The 17,944-nt window shown below is 37.5% G+C and overlaps 1 long non-coding RNA gene across 3 annotated transcripts; it reads right to left on the bottom strand.

Annotated features, from left to right (window-relative positions):
- Position 1: 1 nt before the first annotated feature.
- On the bottom strand, positions 2 to 17,656 carry LOC115272743. 3 transcript variants are annotated; one of them, XR_003900441.1, is made up of 6 exons: positions 17,607 to 17,656; positions 4,759 to 4,808; positions 2,695 to 2,754; positions 1,956 to 2,080; positions 111 to 358; positions 2 to 19 (listed from the first exon to the last, which is right to left on the bottom strand). It is a non-coding gene; the product is annotated as an uncharacterized LOC115272743 (long non-coding RNA). The 3 variants fall into 3 exon arrangements; XR_003900440.1 differs by lacking the exon at positions 17,607 to 17,656 and adding an exon at positions 6,936 to 7,040; XR_003900442.1 differs by lacking the exon at positions 2,695 to 2,754.
- Between the last annotated feature and the right edge of the window lie 288 nt (positions 17,657 to 17,944).

Genomic DNA, 17,944 nt, shown 5'->3' with positions numbered 1-17,944 from the left:
TTTTGAAATTGTGGTTCACCTGTGAAAACAAGAAAACAGGATGGATAAATTACTTATGCATCGAAAATGACTCAGAGCTCCCCCATGTCACCCAAAAAACATGAACACACCATGATACCCGTATCAGCGCAGACTCCCCAGCAGCCAGCCGATTGGCATCTTCCAACCTCCATCTTTCTATGTGTAAGGGTACACACATACTCATCAGTTCTGGGTCCCCACTGAGATATTCCAAATGACCCCTCCATTATCTTCAAAATGGCCATTGCTTATTTTCACGTGGGTTGAAGGTTTTTGTGATGCTCATTTTATCCCCTTGAAAAACAACATAAATGTTCCTGAGCTTCAATTTCTTCATCTGAAAAAGTTAAGTGAACATTGTGTTTCCAACTTTTACTATATTACAAGATTCTTTTTAAATGGTAGTTTGAAAATAACATAAGTATTTCGAGAGGCAGCATACTGTGCTGGTGAAGAGCATGGTCTCTGGGGTGACCCGTCTTGCATTCAAATCCTAGCATTTCCACCTGCCAGCTGGGTAACCCTGGGCAAGTCATGGCCTTTCCGTGTGTCACTTTAAAACAAGAGTGATAATAATAGTACTTCATAAGACTGTTTGGAGAATGTAATGAGTTGATATGTTTGAATTACCCAAAATACTGCCCAATAGGTAGTGTGCAATAAATCGTGAGTTTTACCGTTATTGAATAAGTATTACTATTATTAACAGTATGTGTGCAAGGTTGTTGAAAAAATTAACAGAACAAACCCAACACACTGCTATTGGAACCACACTGCTAAATAAACTTATATGGGTGAGTGACTTCATAATTTAAATTAAAATCCATTTAAACAAATGTACCATTTTTAAAAATATTAACAAAAAAACTGAGGGCTGAACGTTAGGAATGATTCGAAATATGAATGTTGAGATGCCATCTTTCATGGTGTAACTTCTGCAAGAGGAGTCTATTGAAGGTTGTACCAATTATTTCAGCCAACTATATAATTTCATCATACACAGACACCACAACACTCAGAATCCAGGCTATCTATCTGGTCAACCCTGATAAAGTCTTCAACAAAGAATCCCTTAAGGCCAGAATTATTCATTCTTGGCTCTCTTTCCCTCATGCTCCACATGTAGTCCATGAGCATGTCTGGTTATCTCTACCTTCAAAATATATCCCTAATTCACTGTCTCCCATGTACCTGCTCTAGGCCACACCATCATTTAGGTCATGCATGGTAAGAACTCAAGCCCACAGGGGGTCACTGGGAAAGGCAGGAAGAAATTTGAGGTGAGATGCAGATATGGGAGCTGAAAGGAAATGGGAGTCAAGGGGTAATTACTACAGGATGCTGAAATTTTGTCTTTTCAATTAGGTAGTAAATATGTCCTATAGGCCATGTCTTTTTAATGCTAACAACAATAATATCAGCAATAATGGGTAGCCAGGCACTACCATTACTTGTTCACAAAAGTCTAAAACCTCTGATCAAGGACCTCTGAAATGCTTGCACAAAGTTCCACACGAGACTGTGTTTTAATAGCCCAGGACTAGGTACAGCACGTGTGCTTAATGAACCACCTCATTAAACAGTTCATTCAGAGATTCACTCCTTCATTCTTGTATTCATTTATTAATCTTTTCACTCATCACCTTATCAAACATGTACTGAGTGCCCTCCATTGTCTAAGTGCTTTCCTAAGAGCAGGGGTGTTAAATGATGAGAAAAATACCATCCTCCACTATTTGACAAAATCACCTTCTTCCTAATCAGTAAAGGTCGTTGTGACATCTAGCCTCTGGATGAGCAGGAAGTGTGAGAATATTAAAACCTTGGATATTAAACTGAAAAATTCATGGGAAGGTGTTGCCCTTGTAACTTTATGTAGCACATCTTTTAATACCACAATCTAAACAGACCATAGAACTGAGCTAAACATTTACCTTGCCCTTCAAGGAAGGTGATACAACTTCACTTATAATCTTCAAATTGCTTGTGCCACTCAAAAAGAAAGAAAGTGTCCTGTTGATCTCCTTTATTAATGTCTGGTCACAAAGATTAAAGTTCTCTAGAGGCAGGGAGATATATAAAGAAAAGGTAATTATGAGGTGGCGATTACAAAATATTCTCCAATCTGTCACACAGGGAGGCTGCCATGAGGAAAAATAGAAGAAGGTCTCTGAACGGACTCTACCAAGTACTGAGCAACTCCAAGAAAGAATCATCATACCCACTGTGGACAGCAACATTTTTGCTTGGGATTTATCCCTGCTCATTGTTGCAGGCTCAGGGCGATATGCCCAAGAAGTGGCAAGGCCGCTTAGTAAAATGGACAACCTTTGAGATTAAGATTCATTAAAAGAACACCAAAGAGTCTTTGGCACACAGGTGAGTCTCTCTAAAATGATGTTGGGATGCCTGGGTGGCTCAATGGGTCGAGCATCCAACTCTTTATTTTGGCTCAGGTTAAGATCTCACCATTGTGCTCAGCAGGAAGCATGGAGCCAGCTTGGGATTCTCTCTCCCTCTTTCCCTGTCCCTCCCCCTGTGCTTGCTTGTGTGTGCTCTCTCTCTCTCAAAATAAATAAAAAAGCTTTAAAAAATAAATAAAATAAAATGATGCCAATAGAGTCATGTTGGGATGTTAGAAGCCAATGACAGGGAACCAGGATTCATACATACATGAAATTCTCAGTGGAATAGGTACCCAAGAGGGCAACCACAGCCTCTGACTTGATTCACCTAGAGAAGAAGCAATTAGAGACTCCAGCCTACCTTGTTAAGGCATGATAATGATGTATTTATGTTACTTGGGATTATTTCTTCTTGATAGTGCAGACATCTTCAGAAGAGATTCAGAAGTAACTTTCCTGATGGCTATCAGGAAGAATCATGAGAAAGGTCATGGAAACCAGGCTGGGGCCTTAGAAACTTGTGTTGTCCCAGAGCCGCACAACTTCTTAAAATTCATGTGACGAAGGTTACAGGTTATATAACCCTTGGCACCTTATTTCTCTCATTTATAAAATGGAGACAATGGGGATCCCTGGGTGGCTCAGTTAGTTGAGCTTCCAACTTTGGCTCAGGTCATGATTTCATAGTTGGTGAGTTCGAGCCCTGCATCACTGCTGTCAGCACAGAACCCCCTTCAGACCCTCAGTCCCCCTCTTTCTTCCCCTCCCCCACTCTCTCAAAAATAAACATTTAAAAAATAAAAATGTAAAATATAATGGAGATGATGATACAGTTGTTATGAAAAGCATATAAATTACTATTTACATATTTTTAAAACAAAGCCTGGTACATAGTAAACTTTCACCAAACACCATAAAAAATAATTGCAAAGTTTTACTTTTTTGTGAGGGAGCCTCCATTCATTTCTGAAAGTGTCCATAGTCTCTAAAAGAAATAAATTATCCCTTAGAAGCCTTAGGAGTCACTGTGAGTTAATTCCAAAGACCCTACCACAGTGGGATTGAGGTGTTTGTTAATAATTAGCAAACTGAGAAGTAAGACACAGAAGAATTCAAACAGGAGCTGCTTAAACTGAAAAAACCAGGGAAATAAGAATTCATCTGTAGCATATTCAGTTTGCCTACTGACTTCAGACAAAGCTCGACAACCTGGGGACTCAACAACAACAACAACAAAAATACCAAATTTATTTCCACATAGAAACTGTAACATGGCCTTTGGAGGCAGAGATATGACATTTTCCTGGATGCTTTTTACCCAAAATCTTCCTATTTTTTGGTAATTGCCCACGGTGTGAAACGTGGCAGGAAACCATACAGCAGTATGTTAACGAGTCTTTCTAGAGAAGACTCTGAATTCAGGGTGGCATGCATGCAAATCCTGGTTTTGCCTAAACTGCCCTGGAACTTGGGCAAGTTAATTAATGTCCCTAAGCCTCAGTGTCCTCATGAGTAACATGGGAATAACAATAGTACCTATTAATAAAGTTTCCATGAAGTTTAAACGTATTAAGCTGAGTCAAGCACTAAGAGCCCTGTCAATGTACGAGGAAGCTGTCTATTTGAGAGCTGTTACTGTTACTTCATTTTCCGTACTCACAGGTCAGCCAGCAGCCAAAGAACGTATATCAGCCAAAGGGATGCGATGAAAAACATACAGAAATAAGTTAGGAGAGTTAGGATAATTTGCAGTAGGTGTTGTGCTATGTGACATTAGCAAGGGTCCAACAGTTGTGATAACGGCAGCTGTTGATAGTAGTGTCCAGGGCAGAAATGGTGGATGCACCAGAGGAACTATTTTCACAGAACTGTTCCAAGGGTTTTCTCTTGCCTGTGGTTCCTGCCTTCTGGATTTCTGTTTAATACTGATTTTCTTGGCTTAAATGATCTATTACTCTCCTTGGTCTTGTGAGCACACCTTTATTCTTCTAATAAATCTCTTTAATACTCAAGTAAACCAGAGTTGATATCTGTTGTGTACATCCAAGATCACCTCTCTCCCCGTCACACCACCCATATCTATGTAATAGGCAGGGATGGTGACAGTGGAGTGAGCCTAACCAGGAAAAGCAAATAGCCATGACCACTTTTGCTCAATGTCCTGAGTTGTCTTGTCTCACCTTTTAACTACCAAATGGACCATGACTAGACCCCTTGACACAGCATGCCAATCATCAAGAATCTTGATTTACAGATTTATATGTAAACTATGGGAAAAGTTGACATGCTTCTTTGTCTCTCCTTACTATATTATCTTGGCCTACTTACTCACCAGTGTTGTATCAACTTCATTCTCGCAGAGGAATATTCCAAATCATTTGGCTGGGAGTGAAAATAAAAATAAATGTCATGAAGGAGGATCATATTTGGATTGGTTCTCAGGTTTCCTAATTCAACAAAATGTAAATACAATTTATAGTAGTTTATGTTACCAACAAATGACAAAAATATAAGCGGAAGAAGGGAAAGTACTCTAATCCTAATACCAGATAAATGCATTATCACTAAGGAAAGCTACAAACATCTTTCATGAACACACGTATAAAATTCCTCAATCAAATATTACCAAACTGAATCCAGCAGTGTATAAAAAGAATTATACACAATGACTAAGTGGTAATTATTTCAGGTAAGCAAGGCTGAGCCAACATTTGAAAATCAATCAATGTAATAGACCATATCAATATGCCAATGAATAAAATTAAACATGATCATACCAGTTGCTGTGGAAAAAGTGGTTGACAAAATCCAATATCCATTCATGATAAAAATTGTCAGTGAGCTAGAAATAAGGGAAAGCAAGTGGGGAAGACTGGAAAGAACCAAGTTAGAGTCAGACATATTTAGCTTCTTACAGGTGTAAGTGGATATAGATATGGAAATAAGCCTAAATTTTTATGTATGTCTCTATCCTGGTTTTGTCTTCCAAGATCACCTAGAAGTGACATCCAGAAGCAATGAGCTTGCCCAGCTCCTAGATCTTATTTTCTAAATATTATTCTCTAATAAATGGAAGCAGGCTTTTTGGAGAAATAACTGATTCTAAGAGCAGGCCAGCATCAATGCAAGATGGATCTGAGTATTATGTAATCCTTCAACAGAAAGAAGTTTTCAAAACTAAAAAGATGAGGGCATGTCTAAAGGAAATGAGACAAACTGAAAGAACTCTCAGTGACCAAAAGTGGAACAATTTGAACAAATAAATAACTTTGGATTATAACCCAACATATACAATAAAGATGTGATCCCACATTGACATACATGTTATCATTGATTGAAATAAATAATAGAGGAGAGATAGATTTTCCCTTCAAAGAATTTGAAAGAATTTATTTATATATTTCCCTCTTCTCCTGGAGGTGAACCTTAATCCCCCACTGGCTAGAGCCTAAAGCAGTCTTAGTGATTTGCTTACACAAAATAGAATATAAAAAAGGGAGAAAGTTGCTTCTCACTGGACAACCTGACAAACCTCTCTTGGCCAAGTGATTGAAGGTAATAATGGCACAGTGCCAAGTCATGTTGTGAATACATACCCCTGATATAAAATGAGGAGAGGGAAATTCCTTTTTCTGACATAAAACCCAAATCTGTTACCTAACCATGACCCAAAAAACCCAAAACCAAACAACTGCAAATTGAAAGCCACTCTACAAAATATCTGAATCCTTCTCCTCAAAACTGTCCAAGTCATGAGAGATGAGGGAAGACTGAGACACTGTCACAGGCCAGAGGAAACTAAGGAGCTGTGACAGCTCAATTCAGTGTTGACCTTAATTGTAGCCTGGAAGGGAAAAGGACGTTACTGGAAAAAGTGATAAAATACAAGTAAAATCTGGAGTTTAGATAACAGTGATGCCAAGGTTGGCTTCTTAGTTTTTATAAGGTATCAAGTTAAAGTAAGACATTAATAGGTGAAACCAGGTGAAACTAAGGCAGGGATATATGGGGTACGACGGAACTGACAGGAATATCTGTAACTTTCTGAAATTTTAAAATATTTAGAATATTGAAAAATATTCAAAATAATAATAAAATGGTTCCAGCAGGAGAAACATCACTATTTTCATAGCCCTCAGAGCCAGAAGGGAATATATATTAGTATCCCACTAATATCTGCATGATTACCTCAAGGTATTCAAGCAGAGTTTTAGAAATTGTGCTTCTGATTACATAGAGATAGAACAAGAAGATACAGATGCAAATACCCTTGGGTAGTTTTGTTACAGCTAACTGGGGAACCAAAATCAAATAATTATATTTCACACTGGGATACGGAATGCAGGTTATGTTTACACTCAAAATAGATGTTTACAATTGTTGGAGTTAATTATACATTCAGCAAATATGAAGTAATTTTCCAAATCAAATCAGATATTAAACTTTTAATAGTTTCTTATTTTAGGACATTTTACAGTTTACTAAACAGAATTTGTTTTATTGTGTTACCTGCCACTTAATAAAAGAATTCTGAAGGGAAAAATATGAGTTGGTTTCAGATGAGTCACTGGATGGTGTGGGTTCCAAAAGATCCTTGCATCCAAAACTGGGAGTCCAAGCACTGAGTGGGATTATAGATAAAAATATTCCACAAAACAGAAAAGCAGCCATGTCTCTTAAAATGTTCTAAATTACATTTAGAATCATTATTTATTTGTGATGTGACATAATTATCAGTGGCTCAACAATCCAACCTATTGACATAATGTACTTACAACAGAATTAGTTTATTCATTTCACAAAAGAATCTTGAGCCACTCTAATAGGTACCAGGGATAGGGTTGTGACCGTAGTAGATGAAACCAGAGCTCTTGGGGAGTTTACATTTTAGTTAGCAGATATAGATGAACAAACAGGTGAATAGATAAAATATAAGTGAGTGTTGGGATACCTGGGTGGCTCCGTTGGTTAAGCATCCAACTTCAAGTCAGGTCATAATCTCACTGCGGGTGGGCTCGAGTTGTGTTGACAGCTCAGAGCCTGGAGCCTGCTTTGGATTCTGTGTCTTCCTCTCTCTTTACCCCTCCCCTACTAGCACTCTATCTCCCTCTCAAAACTGAATAAATGTTAAAAAAAAAAAACTTTTTTTAAATGTGAGTGTTAATAAGAACTATGGAGAATAGAGCAGGCTGAGGTGAGGTCCATGAGGAGCCAAGTGACCATTTTATAAAGAGAGTCATACCCATAGGATAGGTAACATTTAGGGAGAGGCCTGAAGGACACAAGGGAACATTCCAAGCAAAGGAAACAGCAAGTACAAAGGTTCTGAGGTAGGAGCATGCCTGGAGTTGTTAAGGAATAACAAGGAAATCAGTGTGAATGATGCGGAGACCATGAGTGGGAGAGTGATAACAGATGGTGCAGATCAACTAAAGTTAAATGAATGAGGAACCATAACCATTTCAAAGCATTTACAGAGAAGATGTTATTTGTTATTCTTAGTGCATTATTTTTACTCCATGTGAGGAGTTGGGAGTCATATATACCTAAGTAGAAAAGACCTATATTATCTCTTCAATGTTCTTCTCCTCTGATCAATATATCTTTTTGAAAATTTTCATATTAACATGCTGTCTCTACATAATGACTCAGTCAAGGTGCAAATATCAATTCATTTAAGTGCTATACTTATGTAGCTTTCGATAAAATGTAATGACTTTAAAAATACATACCTTCATTTAAAAAATACTAGAGTACTTTTTTCTGCATTTGAGACTCTTAGAATAATTTTTCAAATAAATAAATAATACGATTTGACATAAATTTATATTCTGATACTTCAATTGATTTTTTAAATTATTTTTTTCATCAAACATCAGCCACACTATATTACTTCTTTGACAAGTTTCCTACTCCCACATGCATGTGTATAAATGGAACTCCTGCACTACTTTTATTCACAGGCTTGTGTACACCCCCATTCTCATATAGGTTTATTTTGCATGTGGAAAAGAAAATGCACATGGGACAAATGAATGAATAAAATGTGATTAACCATAAGATACTGAGGAATAAACCTAACCAAAGAGGTAAAAGATCTATACACTGAAAACTACAGAAAGCTTGTGAAAGTTATTGAAGAGGACACAAAGAAATGGAAAACATTCCATGTTCATGGATTGGAAGAACAAATATAGTTAAAATGTCTATATTACTCAAAGAAATCTACAGATTTAATGTAATCCCCATCAAAATAACACCAGCATTTTTCACAGAATAAGAATGAACAGGTATCAAATTTGTATGGAACCACAAAAGACCCCAAATAGCCAAAACAATCCTGAAAAAGAAAAGCAAACCTGAAGGCATCACAATTCCAGACTTCAAGTTATATTACAAAGCTGTAGTCATCAACACAGTATGGTACTGGCACATAAACAGACACAGTGATCAATGGAACAGATAGAAAATCCAGAAATGGACCCACAATTATATGGTCAACTCATCTTTGACAAAGCAGGAAAGAATATCCAATGGAACAAAGACAGTCTCTTCAATAAATGGTACTGGGAAAACTGGACAGTGACATGCAGAAGAATGAAACTGGACCACTTTTTTACACCACACACACAAAAAAATTCAAAATGGATGAAAGACCCAAATGTGAGACAGAAAACCATCAAAATCCTAGAGGAGAACACAGGCAACAACTTCTTTGACATTGGCTCTAGCAACTCCTTAATTAAACACATCACTGGAGGCAAGGGCACAAAAGCAAACGTGAATTATTGGGAATTCATCAAGATAAAAAGCTTCTGCACAGCAAAGGAAACAATCAACAAAACTAAAAGGCAGCCTACAGAATGGGAGAGGATATTTGCAGATGACATATCTGATTAATGCTGATTTTTAAATACGGTCCTCCAAATGTCTGTGTTCACTGTGAGCTCTTACAGCTAAGCTATTACATTTATGTTTATAATATTTACTCTTTAATCAAAAATATACTTTTGAAGAGATGAGGACATCACTCTAGGAAATAAAGTACAGTGTGGCCCATGATAGGGAAGTCACTGCACCAGGAGGATCTGAGAAGGTTAAACTGGTAGGGTGGGGGCTGCCTGGATGGGTCAGTCAGTTGAGCATCAGACTTTGACTCAGGCCATGATCTTACAGTTCATGAGTTCAAGCCCTGCATTGGGCTGTCTGCTGTCAGCACAGAGCCTGCTTCAGATCCTCTGTCCCCATCTCTCTTTGCCCCTCCCCTGCTCATGCTCTTTCTCTATATCTCTCTTTCAAAAATAAATAAACATTTTTTAAAAAGTTGTTAAACTGGGTTATTGTGGATCCTATATCATTAAAACACTAAAACTGGAGACAATTTTGTCTTGTCTGTGTCTATGGGATGTCAGGAGGTTGACTATAAGTATGTGAAGATGACTATCCTGTAGAGGATGACATTGCAGAGACACCTGGGTGGCTCAATTGGTTAAGTGTGGGACTTCAGCTCAGGTCATGATCTTACAGTTTGTGAGTTCAAGCCCCACATCAGGCTCTCTGCTGTCTGCAGGGAGCTTGCTTCAGATCCCCCTCTATGTCCCTCCTCTCATGCATGCTCTCTCTCTCAGTCTCTCTCTCTTTCTGTCTGTTTGTCTCTCCAAAAAAATAAGTAAACAATTAGTATCCAAAATCTATAAAGAACTTACCAAACTCAACACCAAAAATCATGTAATCCAGTGAAGAAATGGGAAAAAGACATGAACAGACACTTTTGAAAGTAAACATCCAGATGGCTAACAGGCACATGAAAGATGCTCAACATCACTTCTCATCAGGGAAATACAAATCAAAGCTATAGTGAGCTACGACTCACACCTGTTGGAATGGCTAAAATTAATAACTCAGGAAACAACAGACACTGGTAAGGATGCAGACAAAGGGGAACACTTTTGCACTCTTGGTGGGAATGCAAAATGCTGTAGCCACTCTGGAAAACAGTATGGAAGGTCCTCAAAAATTAAAAATAGAGCTACCTTATGACCCAGCAATTATACTACTAGGTATTTATCCAAAGAACACAGGTGTGCTGTTTTGAAGAGGCATGTGCACTCCAGTGTTTACAGCAGTGATATCGACAATAACCAAAGTGTAGAAAGAGCCCACATGTCCATCCACTGATGAATAGATAAAGAAGATGTGGTATACATATACAATGGAATATTACTCAGCGATCAAAAAGAATGAAATCTCGCCATTTGCAACAACATGGATGGAACTAGAGTGTATTATGCTAAGCGAAATGTCAGTTGTAGAAATTTAAATATCATATTATTTCACTTATAGGTGGAATTTAAGAAGCAAACAGATGAATACACTGGAAGAGAAGAAAAATAAGATAAAAACAGAGAGGGAGACAAGTCATAAAAGACTCTCAAATACAGATAACAAACTGACGGTTGCTGGAGGAATGTTGGCTGGGGGAATGGGCTAAATGGGTGATGGGCATTAAGGAGGGCACTTGAGATGAGCCCTAGCTGTTATTTGTAAGGGTGAATCACTAAATCCTACTCTTGAAACCATCATTGCACTCTATGTTAACTAACTTGGATTTAAAGAAAATAATAAAAATTAATAATTAATTAAAACAAAAATAAAGTAAAAGATAAATAAAAAGATGACACTGCAGAGATGAGGGAAGCCCAGGTGGAAAAGGTGTGCTGGCGCCCCCTACAGGAGAACATACCCCAAATGGTAATCATTGTGAGCAGACAGAAAAGCCAGGTAACTAGAACAAAAAAGACACTGAAATCCTGCCTGCAGAGGAGCAAGAACCAGCTCACAGGTCGGTTTATGAGAGGAATGGGGAGCCGTGACTGACTGACTGCCTGCTTTCTCAAAAGTGATGAACCATATTGGACTCACAAAAAGAGAGATTTAGGGTGAATTCTGGCACTCAGGAAACCCACAGACCTCCCCGCAGTCTATGACCAGATGTCCAAGCACGTGGGCTGTCCTGCCGGGGGTACAATGCGAGGTTTACACACTTCTGCCCAGCTGCCACAGGACATCGGAGTGGCCTGTCAGCTCCTCACCACCGTACTTTACTTCAGTGACAACGGAAAAATGTCTTTTATTTCACCAATACCGGACCAGTTCTGAGAGTACAGACCTAAATGTGATAGCACCTTTGCCCTCAAAGAGTTCACAGTTAAATAGTACAGCTACACATATAAACATACACTTAGATATAAAATATACAACATATTAAATATGTATAACAAGTATTAATATTTATAAAAATATATAACTGGATTGATTCCAATTTATTAATAGTGTATAGTTATAGCTGATAAATATTTAAATATATTAAATGTATGCTTAATACGTGTTTGGGTAGATAAAGAAGGATGACAATACAGAAAAGGAAGAGGAGGAAGGAGCAGGAAGAGGAAGAGAAAGAAAAGAACATATTTATTGAATAGCTATTCCCTGTCTTGCACTGTGCTAAGTGCTCTCTCCTGCAGCAAAATAGGCATTATTACCTTCAGTACAAACTCAGAGGATCTTAGTAAGTTTTCTTAGATCAGAAAATTTTGTTGGAACGGGCTCTTTTCTTTTTCTTCAAAACTTATGCTAATATTAATTGTCCTAGCCATGTTTGTTATGTTTAGAAGCTGAGTGGGGATTAATGTTAAATATTTATGGAATCAAATTGTATTGTAGACATTTGACAGTATTTCTTATCATATGTCCCCCTTCTTCTTACCAAACAGCCTGCAGATTGTCTTACAGGAATCTTTTTATATTAGTTGGTATAAATAATACTAGCTGCTATCCAAGGAAACTGCAAAAATCATGTCGCTTAAACATAGAGATTTGTCTTGCTCATATTCTGTTCAGTTATTTGTTCTATGGGATCTCACACAGTGATTCAGCAATCCAAGTTCTTTCCATTTAGTGGCTTCACACCCTTATGGCCTGGATCCTCTATCCTGCAGGTGATAATGGAAGAGAGAATAAGCAGAGGGTCACCTGAGAGGTTTATCCAGCCAGACGTGGAATTGGCACATGTGACCTTCACTTTCATTGACAAGAATCCAATGACATAACCTCAACTAGTTGCATGCAAGTTGAGAAGTATGCATAGTTATGTGCTCAAGAGGAGAAAGAAAATAGTTTGGCACTGAAAGAACAAGTGTCTTCCACTGTAATGTTTACGATCATCAAATATCCATTTTACTCCCTCTGCCCCCGCAGAACATATTATCTGCTTTCACTAGGGAGACAATTAAATCTCAACTAATCACTATCAAGGTTCAATGTCCAAGATATCAAAGGGGGTTAATAGTTCCCTCCATTCAGTCCATAGGTGGCTCCTTGTGGTCCAGGAACTTATAAACTAAACAAATGAACAAACAAACAAACAAACAGTGCATCACACATCATACTAAATATATGATATACAAACAGGATGATGAGAAGTAGAAAAAAATTCCTTTTAGGAAAGTAAAGAGTAGAGATACAATGGTCACTTTTGAGATCTTGCTGGGTTAGCATTATGAAGGCTCCCTCAACCTTGACAATGGAGATATTTCTTTATGAGATCCTGTTTTTCTTTCTGGGAGAACTCCATTTTCCATTGTTTTTCCTCGCTTTTCATCTTGTTATAATTGTGAGGGTTTTTTCTTATCCATTATTCCTCAAGATCGTTTCTGAAGTGTATCAAAGACAAAATGAAATCTGAGACAAAATTAACAAGGGCTGGTTTTATTTTATTTTGTTTCAGCAAGGGAAGCCATCTGCTATTCCTTGTGTTTTAGCAGGGGTTTAAAGATGTTATAAAGGAGAGTAAATATTATAGATTAAAAAGAAGGAATACTGAGATGGTGTAAAATTGACAAGCACTTTATTAAGATGGGATTTTTAGAAGAGGAGACTTTCTAATTGGTTCTCAGGTACTTTTGATAGGTCTTGGTTAGTTGTAGGGTTCTGCTAAAAAGTTCTGGGACATTTCAAAACAGAAAAGGCTGTTCAATGCTAGGGACATGGGGTATTAGTGTCTGGCCATGTTCGGGAACAAGTAGGGGTATATAGTGAGTGCTGTTTTGTGTAATGTTCTTATGTGAAGCTGATGGCCATATCAGGCAATTTTAAGTACGTGTTGGGGATTATGAGATCTTTGAGGTATATTCAGTTTTTATAGCTTACTTCCACATCCACAATTTTAAATTTCTAGAGTTGTTTTAATGCTCAGCCAAAGAATGTTAAAAGCAAGGCTAATAGCTTCCTTGCCAATGCAATTCCCTCAATAACCTGATGAAGTGTTTTCATTTTCTACTACTGGATTCAATATTGGTCACCATGTCCAATTTTTTCTTCTTAGATGTAACTATGGATTCTTCTTTATTTGTCTCCTTCTCCCCATGGCTTTCTCTTTAAGCTTAATAGAAGCTGTATCAGTTATACGTTGCTTCTAGAATACCACTCAAAACAACGCTGTAAAACAATAACCATTAAATTTTTTAATGTTTATTTTTTGAGAGAGAGAGCAAGCAGGGGAGGGTCAGAGGGAGAGGAAGACACAGAATCCAAAGCAGGCTCCAGACTCTGAACCGTCATCATAGACCTCAATGTGGGACTCAAACTCATGGACCACGAGATCACGACCTGAATTGAAGTTAGATGCTTAACCGACTGAGCCACTCACAATAGCCTTTTCTATTTCCCTATGTAGTATCATGGGTAGGATACTGGAACAGGGCATCAGAGGTAAAAACCAGTGAAATCCAAATAAGGTATGGAATTCAGTGAATAGCAACATGTGAATGTAGGATTCTTTGGACTGACATGTGTACCAAGGGACTATAAGGTTATAACACTGGGGTAAACTGGGTGATGGGTGCATGGGAACTCTTACCCTGTCTTTGCACTTTTCCTGTAAGCCCAAAAGTATCCCAAAAGCTTTTATTAAAAGTAATTTTTAATTTTTCAAAATTTTTATTAAAAATGTTTATATTAAAGTTAGTTAACATACAGTGTAATATTAGTTTCAGGGGTACAATGTAGTGATTCAACACTTCCATACGAAACCCAGTGCTCATCATGACAAGTGCCCTCCTTAATCCCCATCACGTATTTAACCCATTCTCTCACCCACCTCCCCTGTGGCCACCATCACTTTGTTCTCTATAGTTAGGAGTCTGTTTCTTGGTTTGCCTCTCTTTCTCTTTTTTACCCTTTTTGTTCGTTTTTCTTAAATTCCACATATGATGGAAATCATATGGTATTTCTATTTGTCTTTCTCTGATTGCCTTATTTTGCTTAGCATTGTACTCCCTAGTTCTATCCATGTCATTGCAAATGGCAAGATTCCATCCTTTTGATGTCTGAGTAGTATTCCATTGTGTGTGTGTGTGTGTGTGTGTGTGTGTATATATATATATACTACTTCTTCTTTATCCATTCATCAGTTGATGAACACTGTTCATCATTGTGTATATATGTATGCATACTACTTCTTCTTTATCCATTCATCAGTTGATAGGCTGTTTCCCCAATTTGGCTATTATAGATTATGCCGCTACAAACCTGGAGGTGTATGCATCAAAAATGGGCAAAAGATTTTAACAGACTTTTCATGAAAGAGGATAATTGGAATGGCAAATAAACACATAAAATGATGCTCAACATCATTAGTCATTAGAGAAATTGCAAACTAAAACAATAAGGAGATACACTACAAACATATTAGAATAACTAATGTCATAGAAAGCCCACCTGTAAACATAGAGTACTGTCAAGGATGTGAAGCAGTTGGTACTCTCATACATTTCTGGTGGGAATGCAAAGTAGTATGCCATTGTTGAAAATAGGTTGGCAATATCATACGACCTAGAAATCTCACTCCTAACAATCTACCCAATCTACCCAAGTGAAATAAAAGCACATGCTCACATAAAATCCTGTATGTGAATGTTTATAGGATCTTTGTTTCGATTAGCTAAAACTGGAAACAACCCAAGTTTCCCTCAAGTGAAGAATGGATGAACAATCTGAATACATGGAATACATCTTAGTAATAAGAAGGGACCAATTACAGGAAAGTACACAACTCCATAAATTTCAAACACATTATGCTAAGGGAGAAAAGCATGACTCAAGATATAACCTACTGTATGATTCTTCTTTTATGACGTTCAAATAAGCAAAAACCATAGCGACTAAAAACAAATTAGTGGTTGCTAGGAGGTGGAAGGAGAGGTCAATTACAAACGGTTGTAGGAAATTTGGGAGAGGTTAATAAACTGTTCTATATCCTGATGTGATGGTGGTTATATAGGGCCAATTACTTTGGTACAAACTCTTAGAACAATACATTGAAAAGTATGGATATGACTGTATGTAAATTATACCTTAATTAGAAAAAGGGAAAAAAAAGACAAACAATCCAAATTAATCTGTGTGCTTACTTAACAGACACTTCAGTTCCCCAGTGATAGTTTAATTGCTTCTTTTCTAAATAAGTGAGGGGAGCTGTAGATATTCCCATAAGGGGCATGCTCCCCTAAGAACACTGCATCCCTATAACTTTCTCGTGGTTCCCATTCATTAGCCTCAAGAATCCCCAAACCATCCCGTTTAACAACATTTTAGAGGACCTGTCTGTGTGCAGAGCCCTTGTGTTCCTTTGTTTATTCATTTGAATGTCAGTTGGTCCTGGTATATATGTTGTCTTCCTCCAAAAAGAATTTTCATCAAGGCTGCCTCCTCCCAAAAAAACACTGAGATAAGAGCTATACTGACTCAGGTTAAAATGAGAATCCCCTTACCAAGTTGGTTTATAGACCTTCCCTCATTTGCTATTCACAGACAGAATTCTGTAAGGTGGGAAGGAGATTCAATTTTATTATTTCCATGTCACAAATCAGGAAACTGAATTTGAGGGGTAAATGATTCTTCCAAGGATCATAAAAAATAAATAGGAGATGCAGGACCTGAACTGTCTTCCTAGCTCCACACCAGTGATTTTTTTCCTCCATTCCTTCATGCTTCAGAGACCTTGAAGCCCTTGTACCAGTACCAGAGAGAGTTTCTTCAATAGGATATATGTATTCTACCCTGGTTGAAGTTCTGGTTCCAGAGACAAATTCATGGTTGCCTTTCCTTTTTTGTCAAGAAGCAAGGTAAAATTCTACATATTCTGTACATTTTTTGTGAGAAGTGTAATTCATGCAAAAACAGTAGGGAATATGTGTCTACTGTGAATTATTTTGGCAAAGTAATGGATATGGTGAATTTTTTCATTAACAGTGAGGCAGAGCTGGTCTTAAATATCCAAATGTACACCATTATTCAACAAATAAGGAGTTTGGTGATACTTAGGAAACAACATAGTGCTTTCCTAAAAAAGGTGAACAACAGCAATAAGAAACAGGATAGATTATGCTCGGATTGATTAGGTAGTAATTTCATTCTGTTTCCTAACTGTAGGTCTACTTTGGAAGAGAAGGGAAGTATAATGGGGTGAAATGAAACTTCTTTAGACTCCAAAAGGATCATCATTAATTATAAATCTCCTTACTCTATTTCAACCTTCTTTCCTCTTATCTTTTCCATTATACGTACTGGCTTATGTAAACACCAGAAAGTCTGGTGGCTAAAGACACAGGTTTACAATATGTCTGATCTGGATATGAATCTTGAATTTATTTCTTGCTACATGTAGACTTCTGTAAAGTCACATAACCCCTCCAGCCCTCAATTCCTTAACCACAAAATGTGGATAATAATGCTCTGTATCTTATAACATTATAGGATAAACTTGTAGAATGCTATGACTTTTAAATTTATTCTTGTCAATTTATGACATATCGTTATAAAGTTGTAGCGTAAAGATTACACTACCTACCATATAAAGTTGTGAGGATGAAGAAAGAATGCATACAAACACACACATACATATACACATGGAATGCTCTTAGTCGAGGTTATAGAACATGGTATATGCTAAAAAAATATGTTTGTGAAAGGTGAGCAAACACAAATGTCTTTAGGAACTGAATGTGAAAGGGGAAGTCATGAAGCCCTTCAGATGGTAGAGCAGAGTAGTTAACAATGGATAAAAGCCATAGCATAGGCTATATTAAATTCAAATAAGAAGAGTTACAGAATGGAGCTCACCTCAAAGGCAGATCTGGAAGCTAGAGTCAAATCCATAGACATGAAATTTCAATCCTGGATTTTCATCATCCAGCCTAGGGGGACAGAGTAATGAGAGTAAGAATGAGTTGAAAACAGAAGAAAACTATTCCAACGCAAGGTAGAATATGGATCTCAAGGAAGAAACTGAGTGAATGACTGGTATAACCAATGATAAGGTCAGAAAAAGGGCAGAATGAGACACATGGAGGGGATCAGAAGATCTGAGTGGGCATAGTGTGTGAGGAAAGACAAATCAGAGTGAGGCTATCAGACTTCAAAACTAATCTATAACCTAGAGACTAGATATTGCTTCCCAG

This window comes from Suricata suricatta, chromosome 11, assembly GCF_006229205.1.
Source record: "Suricata suricatta isolate VVHF042 chromosome 11, meerkat_22Aug2017_6uvM2_HiC, whole genome shotgun sequence".
In the NCBI taxonomy this organism is placed as follows: domain Eukaryota; kingdom Metazoa; phylum Chordata; class Mammalia; order Carnivora; family Herpestidae; genus Suricata; species Suricata suricatta.
This window is presented reverse-complemented; position numbering and strand designations above follow the sequence as displayed.